Source organism: Crocodylus siamensis, chromosome 13 (assembly GCF_052110815.1).
Source record: "Crocodylus siamensis isolate JL-2025a chromosome 13, ASM5211081v1, whole genome shotgun sequence".
In the NCBI taxonomy this organism is placed as follows: Eukaryota; Metazoa; Chordata; order Crocodylia; family Crocodylidae; genus Crocodylus; species Crocodylus siamensis.
This window is the reverse complement of record NC_143407.1, coordinates 17,420,817-17,433,123: the sequence shown is the minus strand read 5'-3', so window position 1 is coordinate 17,433,123 and position 12,307 is coordinate 17,420,817.

The following is a 12,307-nucleotide window of genomic DNA, read 5'->3' as shown; positions in this document are numbered from 1 at the left end:
CTTTGGACCTGCTCGAGATGCATCTGTGGATGCACAACAAGGTGCAGTTGGCCTTCCTAACTGCCTCCCCACACTGCCAGCCCATGTTCATCTTGGAGTCAATGATGACCCCCAGATCCTTTTCCGCCTCCGTGCTGACAAGAGGGGAGTTCCCTAACCTGTAGGTATGGTGCCGGTTGTTCCTCCCAAGGTGCATCACCTTGCACTTGTCTGTGTTGAAACCCATCCTATTCTCATTCGCCCACCCTTGTAACCTGTCTAGGTCTGATTGTAGCCTGTTGCAACCTTCCAGTGTGCCCAGGTCCCCCCACATCTTAGTGTCATCAGCAGATTTGAACAGGGTGCTTTTTACCCCCTCGTCCAAATCACTGATGAGGAGAAGCTACGGGACCTGAACCTGTTCAGCCTCCACAAGAGAAGGCTGAGGGGGGATCTTGTGGCCTGTTATAAACTAGTCAGGGGGGATCAGCAGGCACTGGGGGAGTCACTGTTCCCCCGAGCACCGCCAGGAGTGACCAGGAGTAACGGTCACAAGCTGGCAGAGGGTAGGTTTAGGTTAGATATCAGAAGGCGCTACTTCACAGTCAGGGCGGCTAGGGCCTGGAACCAACTTCCAAGAGAAGTGGTGCAGGCTCCTACCCTGGGGGGTTTTAAGAGGAGGTTAGATGAACACTTTGCTGGGGTCGTTTGACCCTAGTACTCTTTCCTGCCATGGCAGGGGGTCGGACTGGAGGATCTGTTCAGGTCCCTTCCGATCCTAGAAACTATGAAACTATGAAACTATGTTGAACAGTGCGGGCCCGAGGACCGAGCCCTGCGGGGCCCTACTGCCCACGTCCTTCCAGGTTGAGAAGGACCCATCCACTACCACCCTCTGGGTGCGGCCCTCCAGCCAGTTGGCGACCCATTTGACTTTGTGGGTGTCTACACCACGGCCCCCCAGTTTCTTAATGAGAACGGGGTGAGAGACAGTGTCAAAAGCCTTCCAGAAGTCCAGGAAGACTATATCCACTGCTACCCCTGCTTCTAATGACCTGGTGATCTGATTGTAAACGGCCACCAGGTTGGTCTGACAGGACCTGCCACTAATGAACCCGTGTTGGTTGCCCCTAAGCATGCAGTCCCCTGCTGGCCCCTCCTGGATGTGTGCCAGCATAATTTTCTCAAACAGCTTGCCTAGGATCGAGGTAAGACTAACCAGCCTATAGTTTCCCGGGTCCTCTTTCCTGCCTTTTTTGAAGATGGGAACCACGTTGGCCCTCTTCCAGTCCTCCGGTACCTCACCAGAGCACCACGAGGGCTCGTAAAGCCGTGCCAGGGGACTTGCAATGACCTCGGCCAGTTCCTTTAGAACTCTAGGGTGGAGATCATCCGGGCCGGCTGACTTGAATACGTCCAACTCCTCCAGAAGCTCCCTAACTATATCCTCGCTAACCCATGGCCCAGGTGTGCCTCCTCTGGGGCCTGAGGGGGGCCCAGCAGGGAGGTGGCTGTTCTGGTCCCTACTTAGGAAGACGGAGGCAAAGAAATCGTTAAACATGTTAGCTTTGCCGTCTGGTATGACGACCAAATTTCCCAACGTGTCATGCAAGGGCCCCACATTACCCGGGACCTTCTTTTTACCTCCTCTTTTTACCCCCAGTTGGGTCAGAAACAACACATGTGCCACTGGGACTGTGCAGTAACAACTGTGCAGTGGGCTGTATGTTTAGACATGCCCTCTGACTAGGAAGATGGTTAAGCATTGGAACAGGCTGCTTGGAGAAACCGTGGAATCTCCATCCTTGGAAGTTTTCAAGAGCAGGTTAAACAGCTTTAGTCAGTGATATTCCTGCCTGGAGCAGGGCTCTGGACTGGTTGACCTCATGAAGTCCCTTCCAGCTACACTGTCCTATGAACTAAGAATAGCACATTTTCTACCATTATCATTTACAATAGGCCAGTTCTAGACCATTTTCATGCAACTGCTTGGAAGTGTCTGACTACCAACAGGACTGGCACTAACTACCTCATCACCTTGTGCTTGTCATGTTTCATGGAAGGGCATCTTGCTTAGAACCCCCATCCTTGACACAGACTCCCTGAGTCCCCTTGAAAAGCACAAATTCTACAGCAAGATGAAATCCTGGTTCCTTGGGTTCTGAGACCGGGTCTGTACCCCTCCCCTCCCTCCACAATGAGCAACATCTGGCTGAGTTCCTGCAGAGAGACTCTACAGGGCTGAAACACATCTGTAAATCACATCTGGATGCCTTTCTTTAAGAAGACAGAGTGTGCTGGTTAACTGGAGAGTTCTTGGGCATGTCTACACAAGATGTTTACTGTACAATTGACTGATTCATAGATTGTAAGGGGCTGGAAGGGACCTCTCAAGATCATCAGGTCTAGCCCCCCTGCACTAGGCAGGAAAGCCGAACGGGGTCAGGTGACCCCAGCGAGGTGACTGTCCAGTCTCCTTTTGAAAATTTCTAGGGTAGGTGACTGCATCACCTCTTGCGGAAATTTATTTCACAATCTGGACACCCTGACTGCGAAGATTTTCCTAGTGTTAAGCCTGAAATGGTCTTCCAGGAGTTTGTGGCCATTACTAATGGTTTTCCCCACGGGTGCCCTGGTGAACAGTTGTTTGCCAAGCCCTTGATGTATTTCCCTGATGTAGTGGTGGGGCTGAAGAGACCCAAGTCCCTCAGCCTTTGCTCATATGACTTGCCTTGAAAGTTTCTTATCATATGGGTTGCTTTTCTCTGGACTCTTTCAAGCTTTTCCACATCCTTGTTGAAGTGCAGCGGCCAGAACTGGATGCAGTACTCCACCTGTGGTCTCACCAATGCTGAGTAAAGTGAAAGAATCACTTCCTTGGCTTTGGTTGAAATGCATTGGTTGCTGCATGCCAAAGTATTATTTGCCCTGCTGGCTACAGCATTGCACTGATGGCTCATATTCATACTATGGTCTATTATTAGCCCTATGTCCCTTTCAGTTGTGGTGCTAGTCAGTTTGGTGCCACTGAGCCTGTAAGTATGCTGGGGATTGTTCGTTCCCAGATGGAGCACTTTACACTTCTGAATGTTGAACTTCATCTGGTTCCAATACACCCAACTAGCCAGCCTATCTAGGTCCAACTGTATCTGCAACCTATTTTCAAGCATGACCACGTTTCCCCATAACTTGGCATCATTCATGAACTTGGCCAGTGAGCTTTTCAACCCCACATCCAAATCATTGATAAAGATGTTGAAAAGCACTGGACCAAGCACAGTCCCCTGAGGGATGCCACTGGCCACTTCTTGCCAGGATGATACAGATCCATTCATCAGAACTCTCCGGGTCCTACACTGCAGCCAACTTCCTGGATGATCAGCGACTGCCTGCACACACCGCCGGCGGTGTTGGTGGCAAGTGGGGGGGGGGGGGATGGAGGGGGCAGGTGGCAAACAGTGACCACCTGCAGGCACTGCCAGCACTGTCAGTGGCATCTAGTCTCAGGGGATGAACTGCCAATCTCAGGGGGTGCAGATGCACCTGTGTACACTGTCTACATGTTGCCAGTGTCTCAAGAAAAGCTACCCTTTCAATTCTGCTGCCCAGCTTACCAACAGGACAGCTCAGCCCTAAGTGCCAGCTGTCACCTTCAAAAGAGGAATCTTTTTGTCCCTACACAGGTACCTTTCAATCCCAGGATCCTTTGTGGCCAGGGCTGCCATCTGTTTGTAAATTTACATAGTCCATACAAAAAAAGGTCTAAAAATGCTTTTTTTAAAAAGTGAGCTGTCTGAAAAAACTAAGAAACCATGATCTTGACTGAAGGTCTGTCATTGGAATGAGGCTGCATGCAAGTGGTGATGAACAGACAAAGCAAAGCATCACTACTCTTTGTCTGAGTAGGAGCACAGTTCAGGCCCCTGCAGGGAGCTTTCCAAGAGGGTTTTGTGACCCACAGGATCCTCTGTAGCCCCCTTCCCCGCTCCACAAGCTATGTGCTGTTACTGCATCCCATTGGCCATTGCCTGCCTGTAACATATGTTTGGCTCAAAAGTAGACAGAGCCATGGTGCTCAGGGTAGTCTGAGGCACTAGATGAGACAGGGAAAAGGGTGGTGAAGCTGGGACAGCTGTGGGGCTGAGAGTGGGAAGAGTTGGGTGGTGGGGGTCTATGTCAGGATTGGGGAGCAAGATCAGTGGGGGTAATGTTGGGGCGTGGGCTGGGGTGGAGGCATTATGGTATGCATTTGCATGCAAAGTTTGGAGGTTGGGGCCTACCCATGCATGTTTTACAGTTTGTGGGATGGATCTTACTAGGTCTTAGGGCATGGGATCACTTTTGTCTGGAGAAGAGGTGATAGAGCCACACAAAGCAACCCTGGGTGAGTTTCTCTTCCCAAGGGACTGAGCTAGGTGGTAGCTCCCTTGGGTTAGTTTGCTAATGACTGAAACTATTAACTGGTTGGGTTTCACTTAATGTTTAGTAGTTAAGGTTTTCTGTAAGGTTTGATTTGTTTGTTCATTCCCTTTTCCCCGCTATAGTAAATATTGTTTTAACTGAACATTTCTTGTGAATAGGGAAGTTTGTTCACTTTAGAATACCCAGTTAAAATGTATTTTTATAGGGTTCTGGGTGGGAGCTGAAGCCAAATTTAGAAAGTTGGTGTTAAACCCCTAAAATTGAACCTGGCCTTTGTTTTTCAGGGCCTCGTAGGATGTTATGTAAGACACATGTCAGTAAAAATGTGTCAGTAAAAATATGTATCAGTCAGAAAGTTTTGTTATTAGTAAAAAGTTTGCATATTGTCAGTATTTTTTTCTTTCAGTTAGCAACACTTTTTGTGGTAGTCTTAGTTCTTTCTTAGAAATACATTTCATCCACTACATAGAATTCTGGGAGACAGTTGGGGTCTGAGAGCTACCACTGAAGACAACCAAGCACAAGAAGGGACATAGCTCTGAAAGAAATATCACAGAGTAGGAGCCACATAGTTTTGGTAAAAGAAGCCAATGAGAGCCATATCTAGGGTTACTATGTCTTTTTTGGGGGTCCTCTGATCTCTGTCCAGGTGTTTTTTTGCAACAGGAACTGTCTGGGACACTTGCCCTAGTGGCACACATGTTTACAAGGGATCTGAGCTTTCCATTTGCTGAAGAAAAATGCACATTTTCCTCTTTAAAGGAGGAAATTGCAGGATTCCACTTGCAGGCTGGCAGCCTACCAGCCTGCAAGGAGATGCTTGGGTCAGTTGGAGGAAGGGGGGTGCCATGTGTGTCTGTGTGTGCACACATGTGGCCAGCATACAACCAGGCAGGGTGGTGGGAGCAGCCCCAGCAGCTGGATGCAGGTAAATCTATGGGGAGTGGGGGTTGGAAGGCCAGTACCTGGGGACTGTCTGGGGGTGTGGGTGTTTGTGCGGCAGAGGTGTGTGGAGGGGATGGGTGTGTAAGTGGGGATGGATGCCTGCTGGCACTGGGGGAAGGTGGCTGGGCAGTGGGGTTACAGCAGGGCTGGGTGGGTATGATGGAGGTGCCTGCCCCTCCAGTGAAGGAAAGGGGCAGGGGAGCCCTTCGCAGGCAGTGGAGATCTGTGTGGCTGGGCTGGTGGCACCAGGGCTGATGCCCATGCTTACAGGGGCTGGGTGGCTGGGAGATGCTATCTGGGATTGGGGAGCCATAGCCAGGCTGCCTGGCACAGCACAGGAGCCCCAGCCCAGGAAGGCAGGGTACCACAGGAATCTTCTCTCCTTCCAGTCCATGCTGGAGCTGGATCGCTCCTCCAATGCCTGCATGAGGTTGGAGCTGCCACAGCCATTGTGCTCTGGCCTGGTCAGGATGAGGGCAGCTGGGGGCCCCCACCAGCAGGGCAGGGGGGAGGGCAGGGAACTGCAGGTCAGGAATGAGAGGCACCATCTGGCAGAGGAGCAAGGGGCTAGTCAGGAGTGAGGAATGTAGGACAGGAGTGTGGTCAGGAGTGAGGGACACCAGCAGGGACAGGGGGACTGTGGGTTGGGAGGGAGGGGCACCAGCAGGGTCTGGGGGGATGGGGGAATACCCTATATAGTCATCTACCTGCCCCCCTACCCCAACAGGTGTCCTCTTTTTTGAACTAGAAATATGGTAACCCTAGACATATCATTTTTCCTCATTGTTTAGGGCAGGGCTGTCCAGCTAGCAGTCCATACATAGGCTGCATGCTTCCATATGCCTCTGGGCTCTTTCTGACTACTTCTTCTCTCACTGCTCTGGGGCTGCTACAACCTGGGTGTCTGGGTCCCCTCTTCCTTCCCTGGCTTTCACTTTGTATCCTTCCCCAACAATGGGCATGGCAAGGCATGGGCAGCATGGTGTGACCTGTAATGCAGCAGGGGAGCCTGCAGCTGGGGAGGTGAGGAAGACCATGGGCCCCACAACATGCAGTTCCTAGCCACTAAGGAGTTGGACAGCCCTGGCCTAAGGCATCAGTGAACGTCGGGCAATCTCTGAGATGCAGAACCTTGTTTTGTCCAGGGATAACAGCACCAAGCTGCAGCTGCTGCAACAGTCCCCCCCTGAAATCACTGGGAACTGACCCTTAGCCTTCTGTAACCCTGAGGAAGTTTCATGACAGGATTAGAAAGTCCTGATTAGTCTCTTTTTGGTATTTCTGTGCAAATGCTATATGAACAGTAGGAGTCAAGGACATTCCATCCTTGGAGGTTTTTAAGGCCCGGCTTGGCAAAGCCCTGGCTGGAATAATCTAGTTCGGGATGGTCCTGCTTTTTTTTTGCAGGGGGTTGGACTAGATGACCTCCTCAGGTCCCTTCCAATCCTAATTTTCTGATTCTATGATTTGAGACCAGTTTTTTGCCTGTGTTTACTTGTCATTTGAGAAACCGTCAATCACATAGTCCCTCCGCACAGAGCTGGTATATTTCAAAGGCACAAATATTTTGGACCTATGCAACCAAAATATTTCCCAAAAATAAATGACTAACTTCATTGGCATGTAAGTGTATAATCAAGGGTCAAAACTGGCTGATGTGACCCTGTGAGAGAATGGTAACCTTCAGACACCCAGAATTACATTGGAAAAAAGGGCCTCACAGCAAGCCACTGCCACTGCTACTGCACCTGTCACCACTGTTGCCCAAGGTACAGAATTGCCCAGCTATGCCTTTGATACCATTAACTGACACTACCATGAACCATGAACTAGCACTTCCTTGTAGTACAGAGGACCCAGAAGAGGTTAGGCTGATGAAGTAGAATCACAACAGACAAAGACGCTCAGATGGTAGCAAACACTGCAGCCCTTTGAATTCAGCTCCACTTCACAGACTTCACCAGAATGCCAGTGAAGTGTGCCAGCTGAGAAACCAATCTCATTTTTGTAGATCAAAGCAAAACATTGCACTGAGACCCCAAGCACCTGGTCTCCGTGCTTGTTCCAAGCATAAGCCTGACTGACATGAGCAGCAATGAGGATACCCTAGAACTAGCCTGAGGATAAGGATTAAACACCCACTTGGAGACTGACTAAGTGAGCAAGCCAAGAGAGTAATCTGTTCAGTGGCAACAGGTCCTTATAATGGCCATGCCTCTCACCCAATCCCAGTCACACCCAAAAAGAAGCAGATGGCACTCTGTGATGCTCTGTAGAGGCAGGACTAAGTGCAGTTCTGGGTGGACAAAAAGGCATAGTTGATTTAAAGGACACCAATCACCAGGCCACAATGTGCATCATTGATGACATGTAGGAGGTGCATGTGGATGCACACGCACCCCCTGAGATTGGCTGTGCACCCCCTGGAAGCACCAGCCGTGAAACTGGAAGTGCACTTCTGGGTTTGCCACTGGCTCAGCAATCGGCTGCTGAGGGACTCCCCCTACCCCGCCCCCGGTCGGTGATATGGTGCCTCCCCAGATTTGGGACTCACCAGTCGCCCATCATGTGCATGTAAAAAGTCCCCAGTAAATTCATCCAGCCAAGGTGGCTTAAACATACCCACAAAAAAACTGCTATGCCCAGTAACTGTTCTTTCCCTGGCTAGTTTGATCATGTCAGCGGCTTCATAATTGGGTCCAGCACACTCTGGCTTATCCTTATGTAGTGGGGCAGCAACGGGTTGTTTGTCATCCAGTACTGGCAAGGCCAAGTCTTTGCTTGAACTCCCTGTGTCACTACACACAGAATCTGCGACCACATCTCTCTCCATGCGCAACGCTCCAATTGCAGATGACTGGCCCCCTGCATCTGAAAACACCTGACATGGAGGAACCTGGCTCTTAGGCCCTTTGGTGTCTGGCTGTAGTAAGGACCACCAGGCTGAATCAGGTCCAAACTTGGGTAAGGCCCTAGGAGATAAGTCCTTGGGCACAAATTCAGTCTGTGACAGAACTGAGCTTCTGCAGGTGGATTCACTTTTAGGCTGGAGCAAGACTCTCTGGATGAAGCCTGTCCCTGAGTGGAGTAAGGGCCCAGAGAAGGGTTCAGTCTGGGATGACTCATCCTTGGAGGCAGGTAGAGTATTACCAGCGTATGCAGTCTCCAGACAGAGGGAGCGCCTCACGTTTGATTCTGTCTCTGCGGGGAGGGAGCTCCTGTGGGTTGGCTCTGTTGCTTTGTGGAGTATGCACCTGTAGCTGGATTCACTCTCTGGATGGTATGAGGGCCTGTGAGCTGATCTGATTTCCTGAGGGAGTGATCCCCAATATTTTGATGCATGCTCTGGGGAGAGTGAAGCTCTGTGGGTTGCTTCAGTCTGTGTAGGGATGGAGGCCCTCTGGGTTGATTCAGTCTGTGCTGGGGTGGAGACCCAGTGGGTTGAATTAGTCTCTGAAGGGAGGGAACCCCTGTCAGCTAGTTCTGTTGCTTGGTGTAGTGCACACCTGTAGTATGATTCACTTTCTGGATGATTCAAGGCCCTGTGAACTAATTTGATCTCTGGCTGTTGTGAGGTTGTATAATTTGACCTGGACTCTGGATAGATGGAGCCACTGTGGGTCGATTCAGTCTGCGTGGGCAAAGAAACCCTGTAGATTGATTCACTTTCTAGGGGAGGTGATCTCTTTTGTGTCAAGCCTGTGGCTTGGTGGACTGCATACCTGTGGCTTGACTCGCTTCCTGGGTCATGGGAGGGCCTGCAGGTTGGTGCTCTCTCTAGAGGTAGTGAACCAGTGTGGATTGACGCATTTAGTTTGGAGAAGGAGCCCCTGTGGGTTGTTTCAGCCTCTGGCTTAAGCGATCCCCTCTGGGTCAATTCAATCTGTTTGGGAAGTAGTAGGGCTTTGGACATCAATTCAGTCTGCGTGGGGATGGAGGTTCGGCGGGTTGTTTCAGTCCTGATGGGAAAGGAGACTGGGTAGATGGGTTCAGTTTGGGTAGATTCATCCTTTGGGTGGAGTATGGTTCTGCGAGCTCGTTTGATCTTTGGCTGAAGTGAGTCATCGGTAGCCAAATTAGCATCAGGCTGAGGGGTACCTTTGTGGACTGATTTCGTCCCTAGCATTGGTGAGCAAGGGGTTAATTCTGTCTGCAAAGATTTACTGTTTTGCTGGACAGAAGGTCTATGAGTGTACGTGCCATATTGGGTGTGGGTTCCTTGGTTCAGTTTAGTTTCTGGCAGAAGGCTAGGTGTCTGGAGTGGCACTACCCTCTGTGCATTAAGCCCCTGCTGCACAGCTACCAGTAAATGGCTAGCTGTTACTGATAGCTTTCCTGGCTGAACCATACATTTTCCAGTTTTTAATTCTACTACTCTTTGGGGTGAGGTGCTTTGGCCGCGCTCTGCCCCTCGTTGAGGTGAGGTGCCCCTGGAGAACGCAGTTCCTTGCTGAGGTGAGGTGCTTTGTGGCATCTCGCTCCCATGCCGGGGCAAAGAACTTTGGGAGACCTTGCTCCCACGTCGAGGTGAAGGACTTCGGGAGACCTCACTCCTTTGCCGGGACGAGGGTTGCTCCTTCCTTTGCTGAGGTGAGGCGCGTTGGGGAAGCTCACTTCCTTGTTGGAGTAAGAGGTCTTGGGAAAGTATGCTGCCTCGCTGGGGTGAGGAATTTTGAGCAAACTTGTTTCTTCCCTGAGATGAAATGCTTTGGGCAAGCTCAATCACTAGCTGAGGTGAAGCACTCGGTGAGACTGTTGTTGCTGGCTGACCAACATTATTCCTTTTCAGAGTGGAACCCATAATCTTCTGCCTTGATTGCCAGCTATCCTGTTACCTGAATGGGCACCATCAGTTCTACAAGATGATGGTCTTTATCACTCCAGCTTGTTTTCTTGGGACCTTCTCAGTCATCACCCACTTACTTAACAGCCAGCCTGACAATGCCATAAAATATGCTGTCATCAGTGACACTGTGACATCATGTTTGGAACGTCGTGTTAGCAACCATCTTTTTTTCCCAGGCTCTGAGGAGCTCACAAACGAATTTTATTAAAAAGAAAGGTTGGAGTTAAGCTGTTAGCACAAGAAAATGAATTCTGGAGCCTTACTGACATTTGTTCAGCTCAGTTCCTTTTTTTGCCTGGATAAGCCAGTCTGTATGGGGCTCACTGGTGTTGGAATTAGGCAAATATGGTTTTTAGACATGGCTTTATCAGAGCTAGGCTGGTCAACTTACTGACCAACCAAACCTTCTTGTCTGGAGCCATGTCTCAAGAATTTCCAACTCGGGTCTCAGATATGGGCTAAGAAAAAAATCCTGAACATATCCCATGAGTACCTAACCATATTCTGTGTGAAGAAATTTATTTGTAGTGAAAATTGCAAGCACAAGCGATGTAGAAAAAACTCACCATATTCCTGATTCCATCTTGGGACCAAACCCACCTACCCCTTCCCCCCAACCCCGGCTGCCTGGCATCCCACAGATGCCTCATGCATTTCTCAAACTAGTATTTTCCATCTCTTTCCTCACAGATTCCCACTGTTCATATTTTCCCTATCTATCCATGTGCTCTCACACCTCACTCAGTTTCCCTCTTCTTCCTCAAAGGCCCTGCTTCTTCCACAGTTCCATAACTGCAGTGACTCCTAGGGCATGGCCCGTGGAATGACTATAGGAATCTTGGAGTGTAAACATTTGCCAGAGTATTGTATAGGGGAAAAGGAGAAGGCAAAAAATTAGACCAGACAGACACTTGGGCTCAGAGCCATGTAGACAGGGCTGGACAGTCATGCAAGTATATAGTTTTATGTTACAAGCTAAGTGCTTGCTGTTACTAAAAAAAATCTCTATGGGTGCATCCATACAATGGCGCATATATGTGCCTCTTGCAGCATCTCAAAGCCCTTTGAGATACTGCAAGAGACACACGAGGGAACAAAAAAACATTCCCCATGCTGCAAATTTGCTGTGTGGGGGCCAAAATGAGATCCCTGGATATCCAGGGGTCAAAAAATACCCTGGGCAAAAAAAGTGGGGCAGGGGAGGCTCGGGCCCTCCACAGAACTGCTTGGCACCCAAACAGAGTGTCTTTATGGCTGGCGCTTGCCTTGGTGCTGAAGCACATTGCCTGTCTCCCACAGCCCCACAAATGGCTGCACCACCCTGCCCCAACATCCTGGCACTTCAAAAAAAAAAAAGAGACCCACACTCACTGGCTGTAGCAGTGGCTGTAGCAGTGGCTGTCTGGGGCCTTGTGGCAGAGCCCCCCCATGTGGTGTGGGGCAGTGGGGATTGGCCTCGGCCCCCGGCACCTGTGCTGCTTCTGTCAGATCATGTGGGTGCAGTGTAGTTCAGCAGGGTGCTGGGTGGTGCCCTGCACTGTCTGACAGCTTGGGGCTATATGGGGAAGGGGATGGGGGGAGGGCTCTGCCACGAAGCCTCAGAAGCCTTGACGGTGGCTACTACAGCTGGTGAGTGCAGGGCTTCCCCCCCCACCTTTTTTTTAAGTGGCAGGATGCTGGGACTGGGTGGGGCAGCAATGGGGGGTGGGGCTGGGGGAGCAGGCAGGGGAAGGGGCTGGGCAGGGGGCACATGGGCCCTGTTGGGGGGCTGTGAGCCCTATTGGGGGGTTGTAGCCCTGTGGGGGGGCAGTCCATGAGCTGTGTGAGGGACTCTCCTCTCCTGAGCAATTCCTCTCCTGAGCAATTCCCCCACAGTTCCCCCATGATCCACCCGCACTTACCCACACACCCCACATCCCCCCACATCCCTCCACAGCCACCCACATTTCCCCACCCCCTTCCCGCCCCCCTGCTGCAAACCCCACATTCCCCCAGCATGCACCCTGCATTCCCAGCTGCCAAACAGGATGAGACCTGCTGGTAGGAGCTGTGGCTGCAGGGGCAGCTGCCCCCACAACCTGGTTAATGAAGGGGTCAGGGGAGCTCTAACTGCTC